Below are 16,058 nucleotides of genomic sequence, written 5' to 3'. Positions count from 1 at the left end.
GGAAGGAACATCAGGGATGCCGGTTACTGGGCATATAATAGGTGACCAACCAAAGCGTGAATTGGGGAATATTCCCAAAACACTCATCATCCGAAAAGATGGCAAAAAGCAAACTCGATTATGGGATGGACATTCGATTCCAAAACAGGGATACGAATCTTACTCAACTGGGGAAGAACAAAAGGCTTCGACCAAAGAGTGCATGAGATATATTATCTATTACCGTCAGAACGTAGATAATATACTCGCATGGAAGATTATCCACAACCGGTTACTGGGTTAATAAAGGATAGATCGACCGACAGAGAAAGGCATCGGGATACCGAAACTAGGTATATAATGATGACCATTCAAGGGGAGCAACAAACATTACCGGTAACCGGTAAATGAAAGAGGGCTTGCTGGGGATAAAATTTCCTAATCAGAGCAATTATCCAAAAGAATGAGGGAATATCACCACCGAATATTGGATGATGATAACTGTCAAAGAGGGGATTATATCTATCGGATACTGGGTAGAAAACCACGGAAGAGTAACCGTCACCAATTAGGATGAACAAGAAGGTTAAATCTGCAAAGGGGAGAAAATGGGGTTTACAACTACCGGTATAAGGGTAGAAAACCACAGACTCCGTCGGGGATAAGATGAATGCTTATCAATTAATGAGTAATCATTCATTTATACCACGGGGAAACACAGGAAACAGTCACAAGAAGCCAATTTAGGATCAAACCAAAGAGGCAAACTGAATCAAGACTTGCCCTAGTGAGGATATAACTCAATAGGGGAACCCATCCCAATATATGTGTTGGGAGGAAGCGAAAACAACCATTGTCCACGAGGATATGACTCAGTATATTGTGGCTGGAAAGATAAACACTTTCTGCCTAATGGGCTGACTCTATATTGAGGGATCAGACACCGACATCTGCTTTGGGAATGTATTACCAACTAGCAGAGGAATAAAAAACAAAGATATATGGCAAAGAATGCAATATGAATATCCGAATGTTTAAAAATTATATGCACACATGCGTGATTTATGTATGATGAATGCTGACAGACAGACATTTCTAACACAAACAGTTTCAAAGGATAAGCACAAACAGCCGGTACTACATCTCAAGAGAGAAAGCCAGGTTCACCGGAGAGCATCCAATCTGTCGGGGATCAGAGATACCAGGAAGCAACAAAATCTCTGCAGGGGATGAATCATCGGCCATTCCGGCTGGGGACAGGAGTTTATTGCACAGATAAAATCTGCCTCATAAGCAACTCCATTGGGGAATCTATCCGAGGAGGTGAAGGGATTCTGGGGATCAACCACCAAGTACCGTACCCACCAAGGAGATCACATCTGCTGAGGAGGAAAGATTGCTACTCCACCAAAGGGGGGAGTGGTGAATATCTCAACAAGCGTTCCACTCAGCAGGATAAACCACAAAAGGCTCCGGAGGAGGAAGATACAGTCACGCCAGGAATATGAATAATTGTCTTACCCTGTTGGAGATCATACCATTCATGGGAGAGCACTAAGGATCTCCTAAGTATCTTTTCGTTGTTGTGAATGTTCACTTTGTTTAAAAACAAGTTATGAAAAATTCGTTTATTCAAAACAATGATATTTTCTCAATTTAAAACATGCAAAACATTTGTTGAATGGGAACAAATAAGAGTGCAAATAATTGGATAAAAGGCTCAAATTTATTTGATGGAATGGTAGTCTGCAAATGGCAAGACTCCATAAATCTTTACAAGTTTGAAATTGGTGATATATATTGGAAAAGGGCTACATTGAACATAATGACCATTTCTCCACCAATTTTGTATTCGATGTATTTGAAGCTTCGGTTGATGACGAATGAGCAAGAATCTCCGACGGATGACAGTTGTAGAACAAAATCTTGTCAGGATGCAGTTACTTGCCAAATCCCTAATTTTTGCCTAGATTGCCCCTAGGATGAGGTACTCATCTAGCGGGATACGAATATTCATTTTTTATGTCTCTAACTTTTTTCCTGGATCGCCCTTTCGGGTTTTCAATCCACCGAGACGCTCATTTTTGCCTAAGCCGCCCTTTCGGGTTTTCAACTTAGCGAGTTATTTTGTTTTTATTTTAGGCGAAGTATTTCTTGACTGCATCTGAATTCACAGGACGAGTGAAATCCTCCCCATCCATAGTTGTAAGTATCAAAGCACCGCCTGAAAAGGCTCTCTTAACAACATATGGACCTTCATAGTTTGGAGTCCACTTGCCCCTGGAATCGGGCGCGAAAGACAAGACTTTCTTGAGCACAAGGTCACCTTCTCGGAACACACGAGGCTTGACCTTCTTATCAAAAGCTTTCTTCATTCTTTGTTGATATAACTGACCATGGCACATGGCAGTCAATCTCTTCTCTTCAATCAAATTCAGCTATTCATAACGACTCTGAACCCATTCAGCATCAGTCAACTTGGCTTCTATCAAGACTCTCATTGATGGGATCTCCACCTCTACTGGGAGTACAACCTCCATGCCATACACAAGAGAGAAAGGGGTTGCCCCTGTTGAAGTGCGGACAGACGTACGATATCCATGCAAAGCAAATGGCAACATCTCATGCCAATCTTTGTATGTGACAACCATCTTTTGGATAATCTTCTTGATATTCTTATTAGAAGCTTCAACAGCCCCATTCATCTTGGGTCTGTAAGGAGAAGAATTATGATGCTTGATCTTGAACTCACTACACAGCTCTTTCATCATTTTGTTGTTCAAGTTAGATCCGTTATCCGTAATGATCTTGTCTGGCACACCATAACGACATATAAGCTGATTCTTGATAAACTTCACGACCACCTGCCTGGTCACATTTGCATACGAGGCCGCTTCAACCCACTTGGTGAAGTAATCAATTGCTACGAGAATAAATCTGTGTCCGTTGGACGCTTTCGGTTCTATCATGCCAATCATGTCAATTCCCCACATAGAGAAAGGCCATGGTGACGAAATCACATTCAAAAGTGTCGGGGGGATATGGATCTTATCCGCATAAATCTGACACTTATGGCATTTCTTCACATTTTTGCAGCAGTCGGACTCCATTGTCAGCCAATAGTAGCCTGCTCTCAACATCTTTCTAGCCATGGCATGTCCATTGGAATGAGTGCCAAATGAACCCTCAAAGACTTCAGTCATCAACAAGTCTGCTTCGTGTCTATCCACGCATCTGAGCAGCACCATGTCAAAATTTCTTTTGTAGAGTACCTCACCATTGAGGTAAAAACATACTGATAATCTCCTCAAAGTCTTTCTATCTTTCACAGATGCCCCAGGCGGATAAACCTGGTTCTGGAGGAAGCACTTGATATCATAATACCATGGCTTATCATCTTTCACTTCTTCTACTGCAAATACATGAGCTGGTCTGTCCAAGCGCATCACAGTGATATTCGGAACCTCATTCCAAAGTTTAACCACAATCATCGAAGCAAGTGTAGCAAGAGCATCTGCCATCCGATTCTCATCTCGAGGAATATGATGGAAGTCAACCTCAGTAAAGAACGTTGAAATCCTCCTCGCATAATCCCTATATGGAATGAGACCTGGCTGATTCGTTTCCCATTCACCCTTAATTTGATTGACAACGAGGGCCGAATCACCATAAACATCAAGATGCTTGATCCTTAGATCAATGCATTCCTCAAATCCCATAATGCAGGCCTCATACTCAGCCATATTATTCGTGCATTTGAAAGTTAGCCTTGCTGTAAAAGGAATATGTATGCCCTGAGGAGTAATAATTACTGCCCCAATACCATTTCCATACTGATTTACAGCACCATCAAACACCATACTCCATCAGGAACCAGGCTCTGGCCCTTCATCGAGTGTAGGCTCATCACAATCTTTCGTTTTCAAATACAGAATCTCTTCATCCGGAAAATCATACTGAACTGACTGATAATCCTCGATCGGCTGATGTGCCAAATGGTCAGCCAAGATACTACCTTTAATAGCCTTCTGAGCTCGATACTCAATGTCATACTCAGATAACAACATCTGCCAACGGGAAATCCTCCTTGTTAAAGCAGGCTTCTCGAAGATGTACTTGATTGGGTCCATTCTGGATATCAACCAAGTCGTATGATTTATCATATACTGGCGTAAGCGCTTAGCAGCCCAAGCCAAAGCACAACATGTCTTCTCAAGCATTGAATATCGAGACTCACAATCAGTGAACTTCTTGCTCAGGTAGTAAATGGCATATTCTTTCTTTCCTTATTCGTCTTGCTGACCAAGGACACAACCCATTGAGTCTTCAAGAACAGTTAGATACATGATCAAAGGTTTTCCTTCCATGGGCGGCGACAGGATCGGAGGTTCAGACAGATCCTCCTTAATACTGTCAAAAGCTTTCTAGCAATCCTCGGTCCAATCATGGGACTGATCTTTCCGGAGGAGCTTGAATATCGGCGCGCATGTGGCAGTCATGTGGGATATGAATCTGGAAATATAATTCAAGCGGCCAAGAAAACCTCAGACTTGCTTCTCAGTTTTGGGCGCAGGCATCTCTTGTATTGCTTTGACCTTTGCAGGGTCAACCTCAATACCTCTTTCACTGACAATAAAAGCCAATAACTTGCCGGAACGGACTCCAAATGTACACTTGTTGGGATTTAGACGAAGCTTGTACTTCCTCAAATGCTGAAGAAGCTTCAACAAGTGCTATACATGTTCAACTTTTGTTATTGACTTAGCAATCATATCATCAACATATACCTCGATCTCCTTGTGCATCATATCATGAAACAAGGTGGTCATAGCTCGTTGATACGTGGCTCCGGCGTTCTTCAAACTGAAGGGCATCACTTGATAACAGAATGTTCCCTAAGGTGTGATGAATTTTGTCTTCTCCATATCCTCGGGTGCCATTTTGATCTGATTATATCCGGAAAATCCGTCCATAAATGAGAAGACGTTGAATTTAGCTGTGTTATCTACCAACATATCGATATGTGGTAGAGGAAAATCATCTTTTGGACTAGCTTTATTCAAGTCTCTATAGTCCACACACATTCGCACTTTTCCGTCTTTCTTAGGCACAGGCACAATATTGGCCACCCATTGAGGATATGTAGAAGTCACCAGAAAACCTGCATCAATTTGCTTCTGAACCTCCTCTTTGATCTTCACTGCCATATCAGGATGAGTTCTTCTGAGCTTCTGTTTACAGGCACACACTCAGGCTTCAAAGGTAGGTAATGTTGCACAATATCAGTATCTAGACCTGGCATGTCCTCATATGACCATGCAAAGACGTCAACATATTCTCGTAGCAACTCAATCAACCTCCTCTTAATAGATTCTTCAAGGAGCGCCCCAATCTTCACTTCTCGCACACAATCCTCAGACCCCAAGATGACTATTTCCAAATCCTCGAGATGCGGCTGAATGATCTTCTCCTCATGCTCAAGTAGACGGGTAATCTCGTCAGGAATCTCTTCAACCTCATCTTCTTCTGCCTCAAATACAAGGAACTCAAAATTGGGAGATGGTGCTGGGTCATTATGTTCAATGGGTTTGATCAACCTGCATAATGATTTTGAATATGAAAAGCTTTAGAATTCAAACAAGGCAATCATTATGCAGATGAAAAGATTGATTTTATTCTATTTTTAAGGTTTTATGTGATCACCAGTTTCATGCAAAAAAGCAAAAAGGGAAAATAATTGGAAAAACAAACATTTAACATGAATTTATTGAATGAAAATATCATTTTATTAATGCGCCAACAATGTTATCACTCCTTCTTTTGGCATGGGAGGAGGGTTTTTAAACACAATGAACATTACTTTGACTTATGGATTACTGTTGGAATATCCACAGCGACCCAATTATTGCAGATTCCCCCAGGGATGACAAAGTTGCCAGAATCCTCTTCGTCCTCTTCCAAGATGGCAACAACCTCCTCGCCTTGACTGGTGTGGATGAATCCTCCACTCTTGAATAGCCCTTGCACATTGGAAACCCCAAAAGAATAACCTATAACAGCCCGAGACTTGTTGTCTTCTAGCTCAATCATCTTCCCTAAACCAGCAGTTGCACCACACTCAATGGCCAACTTCGCATCTTTATAGGAAGCAAATGAAGGAGTTCTCTTCTTAATAGGCTCAGCAATAGACAAAGCTTGGAAAGGAGTTCCAACTTCATCCTCAGCATCTATGTATGAGAAGGAAGACAAGTGACTAACCAGGAGAGCCTTTTCTCCCCCTACCACTACCAGTTTCTTGTTCTTCACGAATTTCAGTTTCTAGTGTAGGGTGGATGTCACAGCGCCTGCCTCGTGAATCCATGGTCTGCCTAAGAGACAACTATACGATGGGTGAATGTCCATAACCTGGAAGGTAATCTGGAAATCACTTGGTCCGATCTTGATTGGGAGATCAACTTCCCCAATCACAGTTTTGCGAGACCCATCGAAAGCCTTCACAACTACTCCACTCTGCCTCATGGGAGGCCCTTGATATGACAATTTCGAGAGAGTGGATTTTGGCAATACGTTCAACGATGACCTAGTGTCCACCAGTACATTGGACATGGCGTTGTCTTTGCAGTTCATAGATATATGTAATGCCAAGTTGTGGTCTCTTCCCTCCTCGGGGAGATCAGAGTCACAAAAACTCAGGTTGTTACAAGCGGTAATGTTTGCAACAATGCTATCGAATTGTTCTATCGTGACATCATGATCTACATATGCCACATCCAAAACCTTCTGCAGAGCCTCTCGGTGTGGTTCTGAAACAACAGCAAGGATAACACCGATATTTTGGATGGCGTTTGTAGAAGCTGGTCTACAACATTGTACTCGCTTCTCTTGATGAGCCTCAGCATCTCATCACAGTCTTCTTTCATATTTCCGCTTGGGCCAACAGAAGCAGGAGTTATCAATGTAGAGGAGGGCTTAACAACAAGTTCCGGATTCGGAGTGCTCACAGCATTCCCAATCGGGCGTTCAATAGAATCAGTACTAGCTTAGGGCTTTGGAGGTGCTGAAAACACACGACCGCTGCGGGTCAAACCACTAATGTCTACAATGTTAACAATAGAGGAATATGGTAAGGACACTTCTTTCCCATTTTCCACTGCTACAGCATTGTAGCAATAGGGAATCGCCTTCTCAGAGGAGTAAGGTACTGGTCCGGCCGGCTTGATGGTCAAGGCAGGAGAAACCTTCTACTTGCTACCATCATATTTGATGATAACAGGCTCGGGGATCCGAAACACTGGAGAAATCACATTGACTTCGGGCTCATCTTCGTCAACATTTCTGTTTTGAAAGATCTCAATAACTCCTTTATCCAGCATTTCCTGAACATCTTTGCGCACCTGGCGACAACCTCTTTGATTGACAGAACAAACTCGGCATCTATCGTGGTCATGCTCGTAGTGACTATACTCACACAGCAAACGATGCATTTCGACCAGAGATTGTCGAATATGGCTGACATATTTGACTTTGTATTTGCCAGGGCAGCCCTGGACCTTGTTAACAGATTTCCCATGCTCGGGCAATGGGTTCTTCTTTACGTTAGGACCTACGTCCTCGAAACATAGGACGCCACACCTCACAAGGTCTTGAACCTTGGTCTTCAAAGGGTAACAATTCTCCACGTCATGGCCGGGAGCACCAGAATGGTAAACACAGTGTAATTCGGGCTTATACCACCACTGGGGGTTAGCAGGTATAGCCGGTGGATCTCTTTGAGTAATCAACTTCCTCTCTATCAAAGAGGGATATAATTCTGCATACGTCATCGGAATAGGATCGAAGGTGACCCTTTTCCTCTCGTAACTCGTGCTGGTTTGATTACTATTTCGAGGCTGGTAGGCCTGCTGTTGCCGTCGGTGCTGCTGATGTTGATATTGCGGAGGTGGTTGTTGATTGCTGTTATGCTGCTGGTACTGTTGATTGTCTCTGAAAACAGGTGCTATGTGAGCCACCTGGTGCTGGTTACTGGCGGGACGCACGGTCTTCCTCCTCACAGAGGGTCTTCTTGGTTTTACATGGGAGGTCACAGCATGTGCCTCTCCATCTTTCTTCTTTGCAAACGCCCCATATCATTTGGCAGAAGAGCCTTCTTCTCTGGTTAGACGTCCTTCTCTAACCCCTTCTTCTAGACGCATCCCCATATTCACCATTTCGGTGAAGTCAGAAGGAGCGCTAGCAATCATCCGCTCATAATAAAAAGAACTCAAGGTCTTCAAAAATATCTTGGTCATCTCTTTCTCTTCTAGTGGAGGCACGATGTGTGCTGCTAACTCTCGCCACCTCTGGGCGTACTCTTTGAATGTTTCCTTGTCCTTCTAGGACATGGCCCTCAATTGATCCCTATCGAGAGCCATATCCACATTATACTTGTACTGCTTGACGAAGGCTTCGCCAAGATCGTTGAAGGATCGGATGTTCACACTATCTAAACCCATATACCAACGCAGAGCGGCACCGGACAGACTGTCCTGAAAGTAGTGGATGAGCAATTGGTCGTTGTCGGTCTGAGTTGACATTTTCCTGGCATACATGACCAGGTGGTTGAGAGGGCAGGTATTTCCCTTGTATTTTTCAAAGTCAGGCACCTTGAATTTTACAGGGATCTTCACATTGGGAACCAAGCAGAGTTCGGTAGCAGACTTGCCGAAAAGATCCTTTCCTCTGAGAGATTTCAATTCCTTGCGGAGCTCAAGAAATTGATCGTTCATAGCGTTCATCTTCTCATAGACATCTGGGCCTTCAGATGGCTCAGAATGATATATGGTGTCGTCTACCCTAGGCATAGTATGCACGATAGGAGGAGGAACACCAAGGACTGGGCTAGATGCCGGCATAGAAGCAAAGGTGGGAGCAGGACCCTCGGGCATGAAATTGGGAGGCATCCCCCACGGGAATCCGGTTGGCATGGCCGTCGGAGCAAAGTGTGCACTGGCTGCAGGCACAGTTGAGGAGACAATCTCAGAGATGAGTGTCCTCTGGGGAGGAGTTGAAGATGTCGGAGAAGACTGGCTCTGGGCAGCCAAGAATGATTCCATCAAGGCACTCAATCTGGCCACTTCCTCTTTCAGCTCGCGGTTCTCTTGTTCCAGATGATCCATCAGTCTTGAAATGTTGGCTCTGGTGTAGTACCGGTGAGTCAGCTTGTCTTCAAAATAAATGAAGAACACATAGTTAGACCACGGGACAAGAAGCCGGGAACAAAACCTGCTTATGCACATGATGCATGCAATGCTTGTGCATATGATTTGTTTTTTTCTTTTCAAAGGAACTTTAGGGTTCTATTTGCAAATTTTTGGAAATATTCAACATTTATCACATATGGAAATATCTCATCAAATAATATCGGGGAAAAGAAGTACATCATTGTCAATCATATACAAGAGAAAAGGCAAATAATCATCCTATGGATCCCTAGAAACAATCATCTAAAGCTCGGGACACAGGAAGATAGGATGCACGAAGCCTCTTCACCTCCCTCTCGTAGGTTGCCTCCATATCTGCCTTCTCCTTGGCGCGTCGGTCGTACTTCCTCTTCCAAAACATGGAAGACTGAGGAAGTAGAGAAGTCCATGCGTCGTCAGGATCATCAATAACCTGATGTTCAAGGAACTCTATCAAAGCATCCTTCTCCTTAATCTACTGAAGCAACTCCTCCCTTTCACGGATCCAAGCACGTGATCGGTGTTCGTCTCTCAACTCCTCTACTCCTTGATCAGGGAGGGTTGAAGGCCCAGTCATAACCAAAGGTGTAGGTCTCGGATACTCGTAAGGCATGAGATACTCGGACACTCTCTTCCTAACCCAAGCGGTGTAAGGCTCCGTAGCAACACAATTCTTAGGACCCAACTCTTTCCTTCCTTTCCTATGAATCTTGCGCCAAGCGCGGACCATTCTGCCCTTCAAGCCTTGGGGATCTTTACCCTCCCGAAAGAACACACCTTCTAACAAAATGTTATTAGGTTTATCCTTTAGGGGGAACCCAAGCTGACAACGTGCCAAAACAGGGTTGTAGTTAATTCCACCACATGTACCAAGAAGAGGTACATTGGAGAATTCACCACAAGAGTCGATAATCTGCACACCATCATAGAAACGGTTATACCAAGAGATATCATCATTAGTGAGAGACATAAGTCTCGTGGACCACCGTAGACATCCCTTGTTCTCCTTGAAGGCGACCGTTTGCGGTAAGTGAGAAATAAACCACTTATACAACAGGGGTAAACAGCACACAATGGCACCACCACCCTTTGCATTCCTCAGATACAAAGAGAAATAGGTATCACCCAACAGAGTAGGAACGGGATTAAGAGTAGAGAAAATCCTAATAGCGTTCATATCCATAAACTTGTCGATGTTGGGGAACAATACTAATCCATAGATGAGAAGTACAAATATGGCCTCAAAGGCATCCTCACTCATGGCCTTCCCATACACAGTAGCTTGAGCAATGAGGAACTCAGAAGGGAGACCTTGAATTCCACCTTTGGTAGTCATATGAGCACCAACCAGAGATTCATCTATGTGCAACATGTCTGCTATCTCTTGAGAAGTAGGAATACCCTCCAAGCCACTGAACGACAACTGATCCAGAATAGGTATACCCACAAGGTAGGCATACTCCTCAAGGGTAGGTAAAAGCTGGAAATCCGGAAACGTGAAACAATGGTACAAAGGATCATAAAACTGCACCAGTACACTCATCGACCCTTCATCCACTTGAGTAGTCAAAAGAGGAAGAAGCTTCCCAAAACGAGCCTTGAAACCCAAGGGATCTAGTACATAGGATGTCAGATTCCTTAACTCTTTCAAATCTGGTTGTCTGAAACTGTACTTCTTTGTATTCCTTCTTTGTCTTTCCATGTCTGAAAATTTGCAAATAAACCCCTTAAGTTCCTTGATAATTTTCTCCATTATTGATGATATGGATGCAAATGAATGCATGAATGCAACAATCACACTCAAGGATCAAGCAAAGCACACATAACAAAGGTCATGGGATGGATCATGTTATCCCTAATATCAATCATCCATTTTGGTGGATTATGGTTTACACCTTATCAACACCCAAGTTCCATTGATATTAACGATACATGAACGGATCAACCATGAATCAAAGGTTCGTTGTAAGTCACGAGCATGGGTCTCGGTTAAGAACCACCCAAAGGGCATGTACTAGGGTTTAAACCTTCCAAACATGTTCTACAAGAGGTTCCCATAGTCATCATCCCATCTTTCGGATATTATCGGAGAAACGAATACTCGTATTCCAAAAATATTCTCAAGAGAGACTCTTATGAGTGTAGTATCGCATAACAATCGTATCAAATCTTACACTTGAACGACTTTCGTACTACATCCTAAGAATAGGCCAAGATGGGCTTGGTAAACTAAGGTCCTTGGCTTCTAAGGTCTATATTGGAAAGAGTAATGTCTAACCACAACTTACTTGTGTGACATTATTGATCCCAACATGACCTCCACCAAGTGAATGGACTTGCAAGTCAACTTGCTAAGGAATAACTCCACACAAGTCAACAAGACTACACCATTCTCCTATCCTAAGTGCACTCGAGTCCGGGTATAGAACTCATCTCACAAAGATCACCAAGCATACAAGGAATTAATATCAAAGCAATTCAATCATTACATACAATACAGTAATCCCAAATTGCACAAAAATATGTCACAAGACAATACAATACAACAAGCATGAAAAGTAGGCAAAACCCACTAGGCAAATATCCCCAGCAGAGTCGCCACTTTTCTGTAGCGGGGTATTCGTTACCATTAGAGATATTGACTAAATCCATGGTAAATCATACAAGTCGAGTCGCCATCGCACTTCTATTTATCCAAAGGAATGGTTAGAAAGCGAATAAAAACCTAATAGTTTTAACAAAAACTAGTAAAAGAAAACAGAGATCTGGGTAAGGGGGTTGGTTATGTAATGGGAAGGTGTAAGGGGTTTTCATACTTGTTGTGAAGGTTGTTGTTTTTTGTGAAAATTTTGTTTGTGCAAACATGATTGAAGAGATGAGAAGAGAATATGCAAGTTATTTACATTTTGTGTTTGGATGGATAAACCCATTGCCTACGTACCATCTTAAAAAAATATTAGGATCAAAACCTCATAGTTCGGGGTAAAAATCTCAAAATGAGTTGGTGAATTGATTGGTCCAAAAGCCTTAAGGTCTTTTGTTATCAAAGGGAGAAAACTCAACCAAACCACAAATCCACCATGTGAGGATAGCTTCAACATGCTAGTGAGGGGTTAACCCTATAATAAGCATGGAAGTCTCATTGTCCATCACTAAGGATATAGGTGAGTATTACATCTACCACAAGGATAACTCAAACCTAATAGCTACAGGTTATGGAAAATTTGATTAAGAAAGTTGCCATTGGAACCACAAAAGATACTTGAATGGGTTATATTTACCAATTAGAAGTATATACAAAATAGTCAAAGTTGACTTAAAGATTCAATTCAAAATAAGTGTTATGAAAAGAAAGTTTGAAAATCAAAAGCATAAGGCTTAGGTTTCTAATGTTTGAAAACAAAGGTTAAATGTTTGCACAAAGAGTTTTGGCTTGGGTTAGAATGGAGAGAAGAAGAAGAATGGATATGTCCTAAGTAAAGCAAAAAGATGAGGGATGAAGAATCAAAACCACAATGGAGTTCCTCTCTTGAGATCATATTGATGATCCAAGTAGCTCCCATCCTTTGGAATAAGCAATCACAATAAAGCATAAGCAATCATCAAACAAGCCTCTTAAGAGATCCTCAAAGTGTCTTGTATCTTCTACTTTGGATGATCATGGCAATGGTCCTTCAATTTAGCTCAACTGGGAAACCCCTAGCACAAGAACACACACATCAAAAGTTCCATGAAGTAAAACAAGAATGGGCAAGAGTGAGTTTAGAGATTTGGTCCCTCTAATCCATCTTCATCATTAAGGTCCATTTACTCAAATTTTTGCATAAGGAAAGTCCTAGAATCTAAGTCAAATTCTCCATTCTTTGCATAGGGGAAGTCCTAGAAACTAAGTCCATTTCTTTGCATTTGGTTCACAACAATCAAAACAAAACACAAGCAGAATAATATATACACAATTATGTGCTCAAGTGAGCAAAAGGCAAATGGCATTAACATAAACATGTGCTCAAATGAGCAAAGAGAAAAGCAAATGGATAATATGTGCAAGAATAGTAAATTGCATAAAGTAAAGAGCAAAAAGTAAATGTTAATTGTCAATAGTTAGTGTTAGTGGTTAGTGTGCCATAAGGCAAATTTAGCGCTATGTTAACCAATCGTAATTGGACTTATGTAGAAGTCACAACTATTTGAGGCCGGTCAATAATAATGTAGGCAACAAACACAAGTTAGGAGTCTTGATTAGTGAACCAAGTCCCAACAACTTGCCATGCCAAAAAGGAAATGAGAATTGATCTTGTATTGGTTTAAGTCTTTTGCATGATTTAGGAAACAACATATCCTTAATGCAAAGCCAATCACTTGATCAATTGATCAAGATGAATTAGATTTGAATCAAGGAAGATTAAGTCTCCCTAAACAATGCTAACTTATCAACCTTCAACTCATTGATCAAAAAGAAAAAGAAAAAGAAGAAGAAGAAGGAGATGGATAAGAGAAATAGAAAAATGGCAAAATTAAAGTGCATTAAATGAAATAACATGTACCAATCCACATATGTTGACCAATGGCATTGAAAGTCAAAGTCAAACCATCAAAAACAGAAGTGAGATGAAGATTGGAAGTCAAGAAATGAACAAAAATATTTTTGGCATTTTTTTAATATTAAAAATAAACTTGAATTAAAAATAAAAGAAAGGTCAAACTTCAAAATCACTTCAAATCCACCTTGAAAGGTCCAAGTCATTTATCCCAAGTTCAACAAGGTCAGACAAAGTTTGACAAAAAATTTCAGGATTTTTAAAAGTCAGAAACTATTTTTAATCAATTAAAAATGAATAAAAATAACCTAATTGAACTAAAATCTCAAATAAATCTCAAATCAATTTAAAAATTGATGAGAATATTTTTCATAGATCCATCATCATTCAAATAGGTTAGGAAAATATTTTTGTATTTTTTTGAATATCAAAGACTATTTAAAATGAATTAAAAACAACCAGAAAAGAGAAAATTCACAAAAAACATCAAATGACAAAATAAAAAATATTAAAAATCAGAAATAGAAACTAGAATTTATTTGGAGACTAATGCAATTGGTCCCATAATTTTTGGATTAAAAATGAGAGAGAGATTGATTTTTGAAAATAATTGGAATTAAAAGAAATAAAGAAAATAGAAATCAGAAATTAGAAAATGGCAAAAAACGAGAGCCCTTGGATCTGAGCTCATTAATTGAGCTGACAGATCCAAGCAACCAGAGGCGCGCGCCCAACGTGTTCCACAGTCAATGCAACCACACGTGGTATTTAAATAAGTCATAAGTTTGGACAACCAGGATTAGATCTGGAAATAGAAACGGACGACCACGATTGGATCTGGAGTTGGGACGGTGGCCAGCGCCACCGTCTTCTCCGGCTAGCTCTGGTGAGAGCTCAAATTTACATAAGAGCAAATGTGCGCCAAAACACGCGATCCAGGCATCAATCGAAAGAGGAAGTGATGTACATCACTCCTATACCATTCTAGATTTCTATAAATGGAGAAATCAGAGATGGAAGTATGATGGTGTTCATCGTGAACTTCATGTTTTTACAAAATTGAAAGCACAAATCAAATGCCTCTATTGAGAGGACTTCAGCCAGACCAAGGGACTCAAGAAATAAGTAAGGATCAAAGAGTTTCGAAGAGAAAAAGTTCTGATATCCACCTTTGAAATGCAGGTATGGAGAGCACGATCTTTCACAAACAAAGCTTGCAATGAGATCTAGTGATGAAGAGGAAGCAAGGCTGAGGAATTATAGGTCTGAAAATCAACCAAGGAAGTTGAAATTCAGATCTGAATTTTTTAGAAGAAAATTGAAATTCCTTTAGTAATGGCCAGGGAGAGATTTGTGCAGCATAACAGGTTGAATCAGGGGTGCCTTTTGATTGGAATAGGGTCTCTATTTATAAAGTGAGTGGCAAGAAAATGATGAATTGATCCGTGTGCATGAACATGGACAATCCTTGCATGAGCTTGCATGATCATGCACAAGGCCCAAAAACAATGCCAATTGCAAGCTGAGCTCAGTCTGGAATGAAATGGACGTGTAGTTTGCTTTGAATTTGCTTGTGCATCAAGATTTCAACATGAATTCCTCAATTGAACCTAAACATTCACCTCTTCGAAAATGCCAATTAGAAAATCCAAACATAAGCATGTGGGTAATGGTTGGAAAGGTCTTTGTATAAGGAACAAATGTTATGTTGGACAAAAACTCATTTGAAGTGTGGTAATTTGTGAATTTTGAGTTTGAAGTGTGATGTGCAAAAAATGTCAATGCAAGGTTTCCAAAGTTTGCCCATGTTCAAGCCCTTCTGTTTTGATCATGCAAGCCTCAAATGGAAAAACCCCCAACATCAAAGTTGTAGATCTTTTCAACATAATCAAAATGGACTTAAATTTTACATCATTTGGATTTTTGATGAAAGAGTTATGGGCACTTGAAGTTGGACTTTTTTGCCTTTTAATGCATTTGGCCCAAAAGGACCTAGAATGTCTTGCTTTATCACATGTATTTCCTTTGAGATTTTGAAATTTTGTTCAACATAACATTTGAATTAAACATCTTAAGCTTTCCAATTCAGTCAAAATGACCTATAATGTATTGGAAACATCTTAAGCTTTCCAACTTCTCAAGTCCATGACTCATACCTTGATGAATTGATGATTGAGGACACTCAAATAAGTTCAAATATGCATGAAATGATGAATTAAAGAACTTCCCTTGATTGTATTTGATCATGGGCTGAGGTTGCTTCAGGAGCAACGCATTGTGGTGTTAGGGAGGCATATTTGATGGATGAGAGCTTTGGGAACCA

This window comes from Lathyrus oleraceus, chromosome 2, assembly GCF_024323335.1.
Source record: "Lathyrus oleraceus cultivar Zhongwan6 chromosome 2, CAAS_Psat_ZW6_1.0, whole genome shotgun sequence".
NCBI lineage: Eukaryota > Viridiplantae > Streptophyta > Magnoliopsida > Fabales > Fabaceae > Lathyrus > Lathyrus oleraceus.
The sequence above is the reverse complement of the archived record's forward strand: the minus strand, read 5'-3'. Positions refer to the sequence as shown.